Source organism: Mustela erminea, chromosome 19 (assembly GCF_009829155.1).
Source record: "Mustela erminea isolate mMusErm1 chromosome 19, mMusErm1.Pri, whole genome shotgun sequence".
Classification (NCBI taxonomy): Eukaryota; Metazoa; Chordata; class Mammalia; order Carnivora; family Mustelidae; genus Mustela; species Mustela erminea.
Window position 1 is genome coordinate 47000266 of NC_045632.1, and position 14566 is coordinate 47014831.

Below are 14566 nucleotides of genomic sequence, written 5' to 3' on the forward strand. Positions count from 1 at the left end.
TTGGCTCAGGTCATGATCCCAGGATCCTGGGATTGAGCCCCACATCAGGCTTCCTTCTCGGCAGGAGTGTCTGCTTCTTCCTCTGTGCCTTCCCCTGATTGTGCTTGCTCACTCTCTCTCTCTGAAAGAAATATACATCTTTAAAGAAAAAAAAAATGTCTCTTACAGATTCTGTGTACCCAGGGCAGTATGGTGTAGTGAAATATAAATCTTTTTTAAAAAATTGAAAAAAAGAAAAATGTCTCTTACAGAGTGCACCCAGGACAGTATGGTGTAGTGAAGAGACTCAGGCAGTCCATTTATTAAATGACTGCTATGTAGACTAAAAGAAATATACAGTTAGTCCTCACTTTTCAAAAGGTCACATTAGACCGCCTCACTTTTATGAATGACCTACATTTAGTACCTGTTCTCGCTAACCAAAGGAAATCTGAAGATTTTCATTTCCACACACACAAAAAAAAAAGTGAAAATGCTACTCAGTGTTTGTTTCACAGTGAGCATTGAGGCAGCATGCACACGGAGCAGTGAGAAGTGTCCCTGCCAAGTTTCTTCCCTGAGATCTATGCTAAAATTTAGGTAAGATTTTTCCTAGAAAGACCTTATATTTATTGAGACCTTACTATACGCCTACCCCTGTTCTAAGTTCAAGTGTACCAGCTCATTTGATAATGACACCAGCTTTAAGACGCCAATGCTACTGCTGTTATTAACTTCATTTTATAGATGGAGACACCGAGGTTCAGAAGTCTTCACAGATGCGAAGTAACTTGCTGTAGGTCACACAGTAAAGAGAAGAAGGGTGGTATTTCAAGCCCAAGCAGTCTAGTGCTAGAAACCAACATTTTTAACTGCTGTAGTATAATGCCTCTATGGTTTACAGGCTCCCGAGGAGCAAATGAATCAGTGTGTATGAAAACACTTTTGTGAGTTGTGAGACACAATGCACTACTGTTACTTGTAGTGGACAATCAATAAACGGCTTAGCTGAATTGTTTAGTGGCACAAAAAGTATTTATACTTACATTGTAATGATCCTTGGTACTTTTCAAAGTGCTTTCACACATTTGATCTCTCGGGATAATAAGCCACTTTGAATCCATTTTGGAACAAGGCTGGTCATCAATACATGTGGGGCCGCTGAAGTCACAGGCCCAGATAGGGGAAACACCTTGCTTACAGCAGGAAGACAGTAACCTAGTCAGGATTGGCACGCGAATGATCTGACTCCTGGCTGGTTTTGTGTCTCTTTGGTTTTGTCCTTGGTTTTTGTCGTTATTATTTGTTAAATTGAACATATGAGTTATTAGTAATAAACAGAACTATACAAATAATTATCCTTTCTCCCAGCTGTTTTTTCTTCCTACAGGTTTTGCTAATTCTTTCAGGATGTTGCTGTATAAAAACAAAAATCCCCTGGGGTGCCAGTCTGAAGAGCATACGACTCTTGATCTCAGGGTCCTGAGTTCCAGACCCACATTAGGTATAGAGTTTTACTAAAAAAACTAAGTAAAATTTAAAATAAATAAATAAAAACAAAGATCTCCTTTAGGATTTGGATCTGTACAACTGCATTATCTTATAAGAACTTTTTTTCCAAAAGCAAGTCTTTTTTTCCCCCCAAAAAGTACAGCATGCTCATTGCAAAACCAAAATGTAATAAAGTAAAATCCTCTTTAATCCCACCATCCAAAGATAACCATTTTCACATTTTAGTTTTGTCCTTCAACTTTTTTCTGTGTACATATACACTTTTTAAAATATTATTATAATGCCATTTTGTAATGTTTTTTCTAATTTGTCATACCATGATAATAAAGATAGAACTAGAGGTTCAGTTTTATTGACAGCATAGCATTCTATTTTATTGATGTGCTGTAATTTATCTGAAACGGAGGATTATGCTTGACTAGACAGGGAGTAAGTCTTCCCAAACTTTAATGGCTAGCCACAGAAACCAAAGCTCTTAGGATAATGATGACCATGCTCTCTACTGGGTCAATTGCTTTTATTTTTTGTTGCATTGGAGGAGTTTGGTAATTATAAATATAAGTAAAAAGATACATGGAGGGAGTTTACATTTTATACTGTCTGTCATGTTCTCTTAATGTTCTGCCACTTGACATGGTACTAGAAAAGTTCCTGCCTCTTTCTTAGGAAGATAGTTTAATTTTTCTTTTGTGGTTTGCAGTGTTAAACACTTAAATTCAAGCTCAAAGCAAATTTTTGTGATGTTACAAACAAAATACCTTAGCTGCTTTGTAACCTGCAAGTTTTTTTTTTTAATTTTTATTTTAAAAAAGATTTTGTATATTTATTTGTCAGAGAGAGAGAGAGATAGCACACAAGTAGGGGGAGCGGCAGACAGAGGGAGAAGGAGGCTTCCTGCCGAGTAAGGAGCCAGTTGCAGAACTCAATGCAATGGACCCTGGGATTATGACCTGAGCCGAAGGCAGACGTTTAACCAACTGAGCCACCCAGGTACCCTCCACCCAAACTGTTCTTAATGTATTCATGCCTAGCTATACTTCAGAGGAATATTTTTAGTGACATCACCATGTTCTCCAGTTTTATGCTACTACTGAGTAGATGCATGATCCAAGGCTGCACTGTACAGTAATGCTTTGCAGGGTATGAGGCAACTGAATTCCATAAGCTTTCTGTTCCTCAGACCATTTGGACTGATTCTACCTTGAGTGTGGATATGGGGGTGGGTGGGTGTGTCCTCTTTTCTAATTCAGAAGGTGGCACCATGTAGCAGAATCCCAATGTGGGAGGGGCTGGGAGGTCTTTCAGTAACACTTTCTGTGAGCCTCAGTCTCATTTTTTGAAAAAGATTTTATTTGTCAGAGAGAGAGTGAGAGTGTGCACAAGCACAGGACAGAGGGATAAGCAGGCTCCCTGCTGAGCAAGGAGCCCTGGGGCTCTATCCTAGGCCCCTGGGATCATGACCTGAGCCAAAGGCACCTGCTTACCTGACTGAGCCACCCAGGCACCTCGGTCTCCTTTTTTGTAAAACTAAGTTACCTATGCTTGTCTAGTCTGATTTAGCAGGTTGGTGGGAGGGTCAAATTAGAAAATTAGGAAAATGCTTTTATAAACAATGTGGTATCAATACTTAATAATAAAAAATGGTGATTACTATTATCATGCCCCTGGACTTTGTTTCCAGTCACTTGGTAAGTCCTAGTAGTTCGGGAGTGAAATTGTATAGATTGACCTCCTCAATTCACTCTTTTTTTCTTTTTTAAGATTTTATTTATTTGACACACAGAGAGAAATCACAAGAAGGCAGAGAGACAGGCAGAGAGAGGAGGGGAAGCAGTCTTCCTGCCCAGCAGAGAGCCCGATGTGGGGCTTGATCCCAGGACCCTGAGATCACGACCCAAGCCGAAGGCAGAGGCTTAACCCACTGAGCCACCCAGGCTACCCCTCAGTTCAGTTTTTTAAAAAAGATTTTATTTATTTGAAAGAGAGAGAGGAAACAGGAGCAGTGGGGAAAGGCAAAGAAAGATGAAATCTCCCCACTAAGGTGGGAGCCCTCGAAGGGCTGGATCCCAAGAACCCAGGATCATCATTGGAAGGCAGAGGCTTCACCCATTGAGTCACCCGGGAGCCCCTCCTCAATTCAATTTTTGGAAAATATTTTGAAATCCCCAAATAAATGTGCCTAAGGAAAAAAGCACAACCTCCTGTCTATAACAGGTCCTAAACTCAAGATGTATGGTTAGTACAGTTCTTTTAAAAAAAAATATGTATATATATATAATTTATTTGACAGACAAGAGATCACAAGTAGGCAGAGAGAGAGAGAGAGGAGGAAGCCAACTCCCCGCTGAGCAGAGAGCCCGATGCGGGGCTGGATCCCACGACAGCGGGATCATGACCTGAGCCTAAGGCAGAGGCTTTAACCCACTGAACCACCCAGGCACCCTTGGTTAGTACAGTTCTTTTTGGCATCCAGCCAGGTGCAGTACTTTATTCATTTTCAGGACTACTTTACTGCCCATCTACCTGAAGGACTTTAGTTTAGGTAGGTCACCTTTCCCTTAAATGGGCCAAGGTATCATGACCCTCTTTACCGTTCACGTGGAAAATATTTGAGTCAGGTGTTAGTAATTATTTATCAAGCCAGGAACTGTCTGGGTAGACAATCTAGAGAAACCGAGACCACTTGGAGTATGTTCCCGAACTTAACCTAGAAAGAAAGCTAAGGACTCAAACACAACAGGAAATAGTTTGGGATATTTGTGCCTTAAATCCCAGTGGCCACCTGCCTCGCCTCGCCCACTTCCTCGGCCACCTTGGTAGCCCCGCCCTCTTCAGGTGGCCCCGCCGCTTCCTGGTATGCCCAGCCTCCTCCTCCCCCACAAGCGGAACCAATATTCGGAGGCTTCCAGGGTCAGCCGGATCTTTCTCTCTCAGACTCTTCGCAGTGGTGACTCGGCAGCAGCGTCTCGCGTCATCAGTGACCGCCCCGTACCTTGCTACGCTTTGCGTCGCTCTGCTAGGAGCAGTCACCTCCTCCTTGGCAAATAGTCCTCGGCGGGGTCCGAGTTCTTGGATAATAGGAGAGGGGGGGGCACAAGAAGTTGCAGCCAGGGAACACGGAATCGACAAGAAGAGGAAGACAGGGACCACAGTTTCTGCTATACTGTGTGAAGTTAGCTAAAAACTTCCTCCTTCCTAAAAGGATCCTTCCGCCTGCAGTCGCGGTGGTGAGGCCGAGGGAGCCGCCATTTTGGATGTTCGGTTCCTGCTGCCACTGCTGCCGCCGCCCCCGGAGCTGCTGGTTTCATTCGAGGTTTCGGGCCGGTGAGTGTCACTCGCGGCGCTAAGAACATATTGCTTCTTTTGCCCCATGCCTGCCAGCAGCGCTCGGCCGGAAGCTTTCTGTCAGTACCAGAGGTCCGGTGCTGGGCTTTGGGGGGTGAGAAGAGAGGACAGAGGCTGGCCCAGGAGGGGCCCGGAGCCCCAGGGGCTGCTCCGACTTCTTGAGGGCCAACCCGAGGCCTCGGACCAGGAGGCTCCGCGCGCCGGTGTCTTCTGTGCTGTGGCCTTGCCCGGCCGGTGCGGGCCTCCTTTGGACCCATTGACTTTCTCGGGCTTCGATCCTCTTTTGAGGGCTCATTCAGGGACCTGGGGTTAGCGGGGCGGGTCCCACCCCCGCGTGTCTTCTCTGAGCCACGTATCAGCGTTCTTGTATCTTGTACTCGGGTCAGGTCTTTCGTAGAACTCTCTTTAGCTCCTCATAATGCTCAAATTAATCGCTGTCTGCTCTGCAGTGCCGTCCTCTCAGAACCGGACATTGCCCTCGCCTCTCTCTACCCTTCCAACCAACTTCTTTCCTAATTTTTAGGGTCCCTCCCCCACTCCCTAACTCAGCTGCGAGTGTCCTGCTTACCCTTCTCTCAAACTCTTGGTCTTGCGCACGGCAGTTTCTAATAATTCTCCCTATTTTCTTGACTGTCTGGAAGAGTCGGGACGATTGGTTATGTTTCCCTGTTAGGGTTTGGTGAAGGAGAGCCATCGAACCACTCGCGTAGAGTATGCTTCCCCAGTAAATGTTTGGAAAGCTGATTAAATGGCTTTGGGGAGGGGTGTAGGGAGGAGGCCGTCAAATGTTTTCTCATTTGTGAATTCCCTCCTTGTGCTGAAGACTTGGCTTTTTGGTGCTTACCGACACTTATGTATTTGTCTTGGTGTTATATATTCCTGGGCATGAAAATTGCCCGAGAAGAATCTTAATCCGACGTCGGCAGAAAGGGAAGTAACTTTTTTGGCTCCTGTAAGGATTAGTTTAACAGAGGAGAGGAGTGAAGATTTCTTAGTGATCTTAACTTGCAGGTTATGATCTTTGCTGACTGATTCTGAAAAATACTTAAGTTGACTGTGTGTTGAATTTGGGGGGGGGGCGGTTAGTTGAATTTTGGATATTCACTCCTGCTGTTCTCCCATAATACTTGTCAGACTATATACCTCAATTTTGGTTTAAAAATGTAGACTCTCCAGGTATCTATAATCTCACCACTTTTATGCTGTTCTTTTTTTTTTTTTTTTAAAAGATTTATTTATTTATTTATTTGACAGATCACAAGTAGACAGAGAGGCAGGCAGAGAGAGAGAGAGAGAGAGAGAGAGAGAGAAGCAGGCTCCCTGCTGAGCAGAGAGCCCGGTGCGGGACTCGATCCCAGGACCCCGAGATCATGACCTGAGCCGAAGGCAGCGGCTTAACCCTCTGAGCCACCCAGGCGCCCCAACTTTTATGCTGTTCTTAAAGTATGTTTGCATTATGGCATGCTTGAATAAAAAGTATTTCACAGTAATTCACTGATTATTTCCTACATTTCAAGTTAGGCGAGTGTGGTTGAATCACCTCTATTTCCTCTCAGCCTGGGTTTTTTAACCTGCTGAAGAGAGCTTATTTGAGATTACAGCCTAGTGACAGTTGAAATTTAAATATGTAACTTAATGGACTCCTGTAGGGGGATGAAGAAGGCAGTGAAAAAAAAAATGTATAACTTGAACTTGGATCAAACCTTTTAATACTTCTAATCCATGTCTAAGTGCATTATTCTTATCACCAGGTAGATAAATTCCTGTACTGGTCATATGATGTCTCAGTAGGAGACTGAATGTTTTCATTGTAAATAGTGTTCTTGTTATTTAAAGAGACTTTTCAAAATTATGTTAGTGTTTCTGTATTTACTCTCGGGATAGGGAGTTTCTCTTTTGGATAAAGGAACTATCACATCTCTGAACATCTATGGAATGCTTATTCATTTAATAAATATCCCCTTGTAATTGTTACTGAAATGTTCCATTTCTGAGTTACATTTTTTAAAACAAGGTTATTGGAAGAGCTATCGGGTAGGTGTTACTTAACTCTGTTCATTTCGTGGTATAATGTATTGATAGTCAAACATTATTCATTCTTAGGTGGTTTGTATTCAGTTGGAAAGTGTCCTTTTGCCTTACAAATTATAACCACAATGCTGTTTAGTGCACTGTTGATTGATCACATATTTGAATGTCCAGTTTGTCTAGGGTTGTAGGATTATACTTGAAAGAACTTAACTGTACTTAACAATAATGTTAAGGAAACTTCAGTTCATTTTCTTTTGGGAGCAATTTCTTGTTCCTTGTTTCCCTTTTACCATTTCTAGATTTGAACCAAACATGAATTTTAGTTTATTTTTTTAGTGAACTCTATCCCTAACTTGGGGGTCGACCTCAAAAACCCTGAGATCAAGAGTTGAATGCTCTACCAACTGAGCCAGCCAGGTGCCCCTTAATAGTGAATTTTAGAGTGAAACTATAAAGTACAAAAATTGTCAGCAATACCTTGGTGATAATTTGCCCCCTGTTTATTTTAAAACGTAGTCTTGAAATTAGTGACGTGCAAAAACAAAAGTCCAAGTTTTTTATGATTTATTTATTTGGGAGAGAGAGTGAGAGAGCATGCACACAAGAAAAGCTCTAGAGCAGGTGGAAGGGGCAGAGGGAGAGTGGGTCTCAAGGAGTCTCTGCACTGTGTCTGGAGCCCATCTTGGGGATCCATCTCACCATCTTGAGATCACAGCCTGAGCTGAAACCAAGAGTTGGATCTTAAGCCAGCTGTGCCTCCCAGGCACCTCCAGGTTTTTTGTGATTTATTTTTATTATTTTTTTTAGAGATTTTACTTATTTATTTGAGAGAGTGTGCACAAGTGAGGGAGCAGAAGGTGAGGGAGATGCAGACTCCCCACTAGCAGGAAGCCCGATGTGGCAATCTGTCTCAGGATCCTGGGATCATGATCTGAGCTAAAGGCGCCCATTAACTGACTGAGCCACCCAGGTCACCCCAGGCTTTTTTGTGATTTATTAAAAGTCTATATGTATTGAAAAAGTTGAGTATTTTCCAAAGATTATTTTTAATTAAAAAAAAATGTATTAGGAAACTACATACCAAAACAGATTTTCCAAATGCCTAATCCCCTTATTTACATTTGATGAGGATTTAAAAATTTTGTGTATAAAGCAGGACTTAATTGAAAGCAAAACTTTAAAGCTCTTAGATTTAGCTTCAGAGAATATAAAACTTTTACTTTAGCTTTCTATAAACTGGAACTACTTGTTTAGCTATATTTGGTCCTTAAAATTCATTTGTTCTCAGCTTTATCAATTGTTGTGAGTTCTTGATTTTGACGTCTTCATCCCTCTGTTACTTTTACTCAGTTCCTTTCATGCAGGATAAGGTTTAAAGTAACAACTAATTTTAAAATTAAGAGAACATACAGATTTATTTAAGCTCTCATATTTCTGGGTGTATAGGTTTTTAAAGTTGTATCTTGGGACGCATGGGTGGTTCAGTGGGTTAAGCCTCTGCCTTCGGCTCAGGTCATGATCTCGGTCCTGGGATCTGGGATCGAGCCCTCTGTCAGGCTCTCTGCTCAGCCAGGAACCTGCTTCTCCCTCTCTCTCTGCCTGCCTCTCTGCCTCATTGTGATCTCTGTCCATCAAATAAATAAATAAAATCTTTAAAAAAAAATAAAGTTGTATCTTTGTCAAAAAGTATTAGGATTTTTCCATTTGCCTTTTTGTATAGAAAATTTTGTATCTGTGAAGACATTCATTTCTATCTTGAAAATACACGTAAGTTTTTTTTTGTTTTGTTTTGTTTTTGTTTTTTCCTCCTTCACTGAAGGAGTAATAACACAGTTTGGCATGGAGGAATAATTTAATTTGGCGTGAGTCTTGGTTACTAGAACATCTCTTGTCAAAGTTTGAAGGGTCCAGAAGTGAAAAAAACCCTCATACTTGCCAAACTTGTTGAGTCAGCATTAACTAACACTTTTGTATAAAAAGGTCAAGGTGTAAGATACTGTGATTGAAATGAGAAATGATTTTTCATTAGGTACTTGGAAGTTTTGTTTTGTTTCGTTTTTTGGCTTGCTTAGACAATTGGAGAGAGAAAGTTGAGTTATAAATGTTGTCAGTGAAAAATAGGTTTCAAAAGAAAAAAAAGTAATTGTCTTTTAAAAGATGATGAAAACATACGTGACCTTTGCACTTTATAAATTAAGACATCTTTAAAGGCAAGTAGTTTTTACCTCCTTTCTCTGTTGTTACAGTGCAGCAATCATAGTGTAACCTGATAGGCAGTTGCTTTGCTCACCCATCTTTCTTGTGTTTTGCTGAGCATCCTAGGCTTTTCAGCTTGTTTGGCCTTGCGGTTAATGTTACGGGTTTTGGGGAAGAGCAAATATGAGAAAGACATGATTTTAGATCTTTGGGATTGTAAAATATTTGCACTCCCCTCACAAACCTTTGGTTTAAAAATGAGACTGATAGAATAGATGATGTACACTATTGGGTTAAAAGATCTAACTTTAGTAAATAGTCATATAGTTGTACAACTTAAAAGGAGTTCCATTAGTGTTTTTACAGCTCATTTTAGTGAAGCTATTTACTAAATGTCACTATTGGGAAATTATCCCATTTGAAGCTGAAGAAAAGGAAGGGAAGTTAATTTTTAAAAATTCATTTTTAAAGTCTGCACAAAGGATTTGGTTCCCTTCCCACTTTTTGATATTTTTGAAAACGTGATCCTTTTTAAATATGGTGAAAAGAGGAGTGCCTGGCTCGCTCAGTTGTTAAGCATCTGCCTTCGGCTCAGGTCATGATCCCAAGGTCCTGGGATCGAGCCCCACATTGGGCTCCCTGTTCAGCAAAGAGCCTGCTTTTCCCTCTCTCATGCCCCCTGCTTGTGTTCCCTCTCTAGCTGTATCTCTTTGTCAAATAAGTAAATAACATTTTTTTTTTTAAATATGGTGAAAACATTGGTTTGAGCTGAGTGGAGAAACTAAGTGAGAATAATATTTTTATAGATAGTAGGTTTTGGGTATGATTTATTGAAGGTAAGCTGTTGTGACAAGAGCTTCTTTCTCTGGTAGTACTTTGGATACGTCATGTTTTTTAAATATGTGTTTGTCTGTACCAGTGAAAGTTGGGCTTTACGTTTTCCTTAGAAACATTCCGTGATGAAAGTTAGTAAATGGTGTTGACTATTTAAGAAAGTAGAATTAGGGAAGTAGTTTACTAGGAATTGGTTGTATTATTTTTATTTACACCTACTGAACATCATTTATTTATTTATTTATTTTTAAAGATTTTATTTATTTATTTATTTGACAGAGAGAGATCACAAGTAGGCAGAGAGAGAGGAAGGGAAACAGGCTCCCTGCTGAGCAGAGAGCCCGATGCGGGACTGGATCCCAGGACCCTGAGATCACGACCTGAGCTGAAGGCAGCGGCTTAACCCACTGAGCCACCCAGGTGCCCCTGAACATCATTTATTTTTAAACTTTTAAATGTAAGTGCTGTTAAACCCAAGGTGAGGCTTGAGTTCAGGGACTCCAAGATCAAGAGTTACATGGTGTATGGACAGAGCCAGCCAATTGCCCCTACACCCAGAACTTTTTTTTTTTTTTTTTAATACTGTTCCTCTAATACTTCATGTTCTTTCATTTTCTTTGTACCTGTTGTACCTATACCTGGAATGCTTTTCTTTTCTCCCTTCTACCTAGTGAATGTGTTCTTCCTTCCTCTCTACCCCCAGGCAAAGGGGTGTAGCACTTTCTTTAAACTACTGCAACTGTCTAATAACTTTCCTTGAGTTTTCAGAGGACAAGAGCTATCTAATTTATGACATCCATAGTACATAGCACAGTGACTGGCCCCTAGTAGCTACTCCATGGAATAGATGTTATGAATGAAAATAATATAGAAAAATTATTCACATATTCAGATATATGGTAACTGGTTGATGCCAGAGCTAAAAGCAGTCAGGGTCCTGAGTTACGAGAAGCTACTGCAGGTCATTTACTTATGACCTGTAGAGTTGATGTCAGTGAAGTTTATTTTCAGATTTAGAACACATATATGATACCTCATATCTGTGTCCTTGACAATATTATTTAAATGTTTAATTTTGAAATTGGCATTATTCTTTTTTCTTTGTGATTTACTCAAACTCTTTTGCAAAAGTTTCAAGTGGCAGCAAAGAATCCCACTCTTCCCTATCTTCTTTCTTTTGAATACTTAATATGTAACTCATTTTGCTAAGGAAGCTGATAGTAAGTTGAGAATGTCTGTCTCCCCCTACCCCCAATGGAAATATGTCGATGCAGTTCAATGAATTGTTTCTGATTCTCTTCTCCTGTTTGAATAATATACTTTTATAGTGCTAAGAGTTTTTTAAATCTTATCTTTTTAATTTATAAAATAACAGGTTTCTATTATAATAAAAAAATCTAAAAACATATTTAAAGTTATTAATTTCCCTCAGTCTCTTCATTGTTATTACCCAGCTATTTTATCAGGTTATGGATGTACTTCAGTATTTCTCTCCATGCTTGGTCAGGTGTTGTATATAGTAACCTAAATATGCACATTTATAAGGATGCTTTATTTTTACAAAAGTGACATCATACTTATTATATTACTCTGTAACAAACTTTTCTTAACACATCCTGGTTAGTAAATGTAGTTCAGTTTTGTTCTTTAAACATCCCTGTTCCGTCTCATAACATGAATGTGTACCATACATAACTTACTCAAGTTGTTTTTTTTTTTTTTTTTTTTAAAGATTTATTTATTTTTAAAGATAGAGTGTGGGGAGTGGGATGGGGGAGAGGAGGGGCAGGGAGAGAGAATCCTTCCCCAGACTCCCAGCTGAGCCTGGGGCCCCGTGTCAGTCTCAGGACCCTGATGTCATGATCTGAGCTGAAATAAAGGGTCCTGCCCTTAACCTACTGAGCCACTTAGGTGCCCCTATTCAGCGATTTTCTTTTTCTTTCTTTCTTCCTTTCTTTCTTTCTTTCTTTCTTTTTTTTAAAGATTTTTATTTATTTATTTGACAGAGATCACAAGCAGACAGAGAGGCAGGCAGAGAGATAGAGAGGGAAGCAGGCTTCCCGCTGATCAGAGAGCCCGATGCGGGACTCGATCCCAGGACCCTGAGATCATGACCTGAGCCGAAGGCAGCGGCTTAACCCACTGAGCCACCCAGGTGCCCCTCAGCGATTTTCTTAAGGACATTTAAGTTGTTTCTAGATTTTGTTAATACAAACTATGTATTTGTAAACATCGTTGTACCTGTCACCTTATTTGCTGCAACTTTTATTGCGGCAGAATAGATTCTCCAAGATGGGATTTCTGGGTTAAAGGGAATATACTTTAAATGTTTTTATTGTCAGATTATTCTATAAGTAGGTTGTCATTTCTACCTCCCCTAGCAGTGGGTTTTCTGTAGCATCACACCCTTAGATGTAAATAATTTAATTTTTACTCGTCTGCCAGATGATGAATCTTCTTTCAGTTTGTCTCAGTTTTCCTGGCCATTATTAGAGCTAGCCTCTGTTGATATGTTTTTGTTTGTTTGTTTGTTTTTTCTGTTTGAATTTCCTTTGTTGAGAATTTTCTGTTCATGTCCTTGGTTCATTTTTCTTTTAAGTTGTTTTTCCTCCCCCCCCTTTTTTTTTTTAAATCTTGTAGGAATATCTTATGATATATTAATTCTTTGTTGTATGACATATGTATTTATTCATCTGGAATTAACTCTTTTTTTTTTTTTTAAGATTTTATTTATTCATTTGACAGTGGGAGAGGGAGAACCCAGCTCCCCAGTGACCAGGGAGCCCAGTACAGGACTCGATCCCAGGACCCTGGGATCATGACCCTAGCCAAAGGCAGATACCCAACTGACTGAGCCACCCAGGTGCCCCTGGAATTAACCTTTATAGGATAAGAAGCAGTGGGTCTTGTATGGTTTTCCTTTGTATAGAGAGCTGGCTACATGAGGATTAAACTGTCTTTTTCTCAGTGAACTGAAAGCCATCTTTAAAAAAAAAGAGAGAGATTTTATTTAATTGGGTGAGAGAGAGTGAGAGCATGCCCAATCAGGAGGCGGGGCAGCAGGAGAGGGACAGATTCCCCACTGAGCAAGGAGCCTGAAGTGGGGCTCTGTTCCAGGACCTTGAGATCATGATCCGAGCAAAGGCAGACACTTAACCAGCTGAGGCACCCAGGCACCCCAATTAAATGCCATCTTATATGTTATGTCCCATATATGTTTGCTCTGTTTCTGGTTCTTTTTTTCTCTTTATTATTAATTTACTGTTTGAGTGTAATAATTTTATAAAAAGTTACCCTCTGTTAAGAAAACTCCTCTTGGGGCAATTGAGTAGCACAGTTGGTTAAGCTAAGCTTTGGACTCTTGGTTTCGGCTCAGGTGATCTCAGGGTCATGAGATCAAGCCCCGCATCAGGCTCTGTGCTTAGTGTGGCATCTGCTTGAGAGTCTCTCTCTCCCTCTTTTCTACCCCTCCCGCTCGTGCTCTCTCTTTCTCTAAAATAAATAAATCTTAAGGGGAAAAAAGAAAGAAAAACTCCTTTCGCTGTACTTTTTCATTTTCTTAACTATTCTTGAACATTTGTTTTTACATCTATTGACAGAAAATAAATCTTTTGGGTTCAGTAAACCTCACAAAAGCCCACTGTTTGGAATTGCAATATATTCACATATTAATCCTGAGAGGACTGACATTTTTAATGACCGAAATTTTTCCTTATGATGAATTTCCATTGTTCAGGTCCTGTTTCAGTTTTAGGTTCTTCAGTAAAGGTTTCATCGATTTGACAGTCTTCTTCATGTAGTTCTTTGCCTTTCTTGCTAAATTTGTTCCTAGGCATTTTGTAGTTTTTGATACTATTGCTAATGGGATTTTTCCTTGTCTGCTTCTTCTTCTTTTTCTTTCTTTCTCTCTCTCTCTCTTTTTTTTTTTTTCAAGAGAGGGAGAGAGAGAATCTTAACACGGACTCCATGCCCAGTGCAGAGCCTGACATAGGACTCGATTTCATGACCCTGAGATTATGATCTGATCTGTAATTAGTAGTTGGATGCTTAACTGACTGAGCTACCCAGGCACCCCTCCCCCCCATTTATTTCTTTTTTTTTCTTTCTTTTTTCTTTTTTTAAAGATTTTACTTATTTATTTGATAGAGCATTAGAGTGAGAGCACAAGTAAGCAGAGTGACAGGCAGAGAGAGAGAAGCTGCTGAGCAGGGAGCCCAATATGGGGCTTGATCCCAGTACCCTGGAATCGTGACCTGAGCTGAAGGCAGCTGTTTAACCAACTGAGCTACCAGGCGCCCCCCCCCCCCCCAATCTATTTCTAACTAGTGTCAGAAACATGGGTTAAAAATGAATCTTTAATTTCCTGTGGACTAGATCCCTCTCCTCTCCTTTCTTGGTATCCAGAATTAACAGAAATTGGGTTTGTAAAGAATATTTAGGGAAACTTTATTATTTTAGTATGAAATCACTTTCTGGTGATTAGAAATAAACTTTCTAATGTTCTCCTGTAGAAAATGCCTTTAGGTAAATGTGACTATGTCCTTCCAGGATGAATACTAATAGTGTCTTCTTATTTTGAAAGTTCACAGTTTTCCTGATTTTTATTATTTTGAATTTTTGAAGCAAGATTTATTGCTGAAATAAACGTCTATTATTTATTTATTTATTT

At 40.2% G+C, this 14566-nt stretch overlaps 1 protein-coding gene across 1 annotated transcript in view; it reads left to right on the plus strand.

The window, feature by feature from the left end:
* The first annotated feature begins 4711 nt into the window (after window positions 1-4711).
* The window catches only part of AP1G1 (adaptor related protein complex 1 subunit gamma 1), an 82924-nt gene continuing 73069 nt past the window's right edge, over window positions 4712-14566 (plus strand). The window contains exon 1 of the mRNA XM_032323353.1: window positions 4712-4815. The gene's annotated coding sequence lies outside the window, so the exon portion shown is untranslated. The remainder of the gene's footprint in view (window positions 4816-14566) is intronic.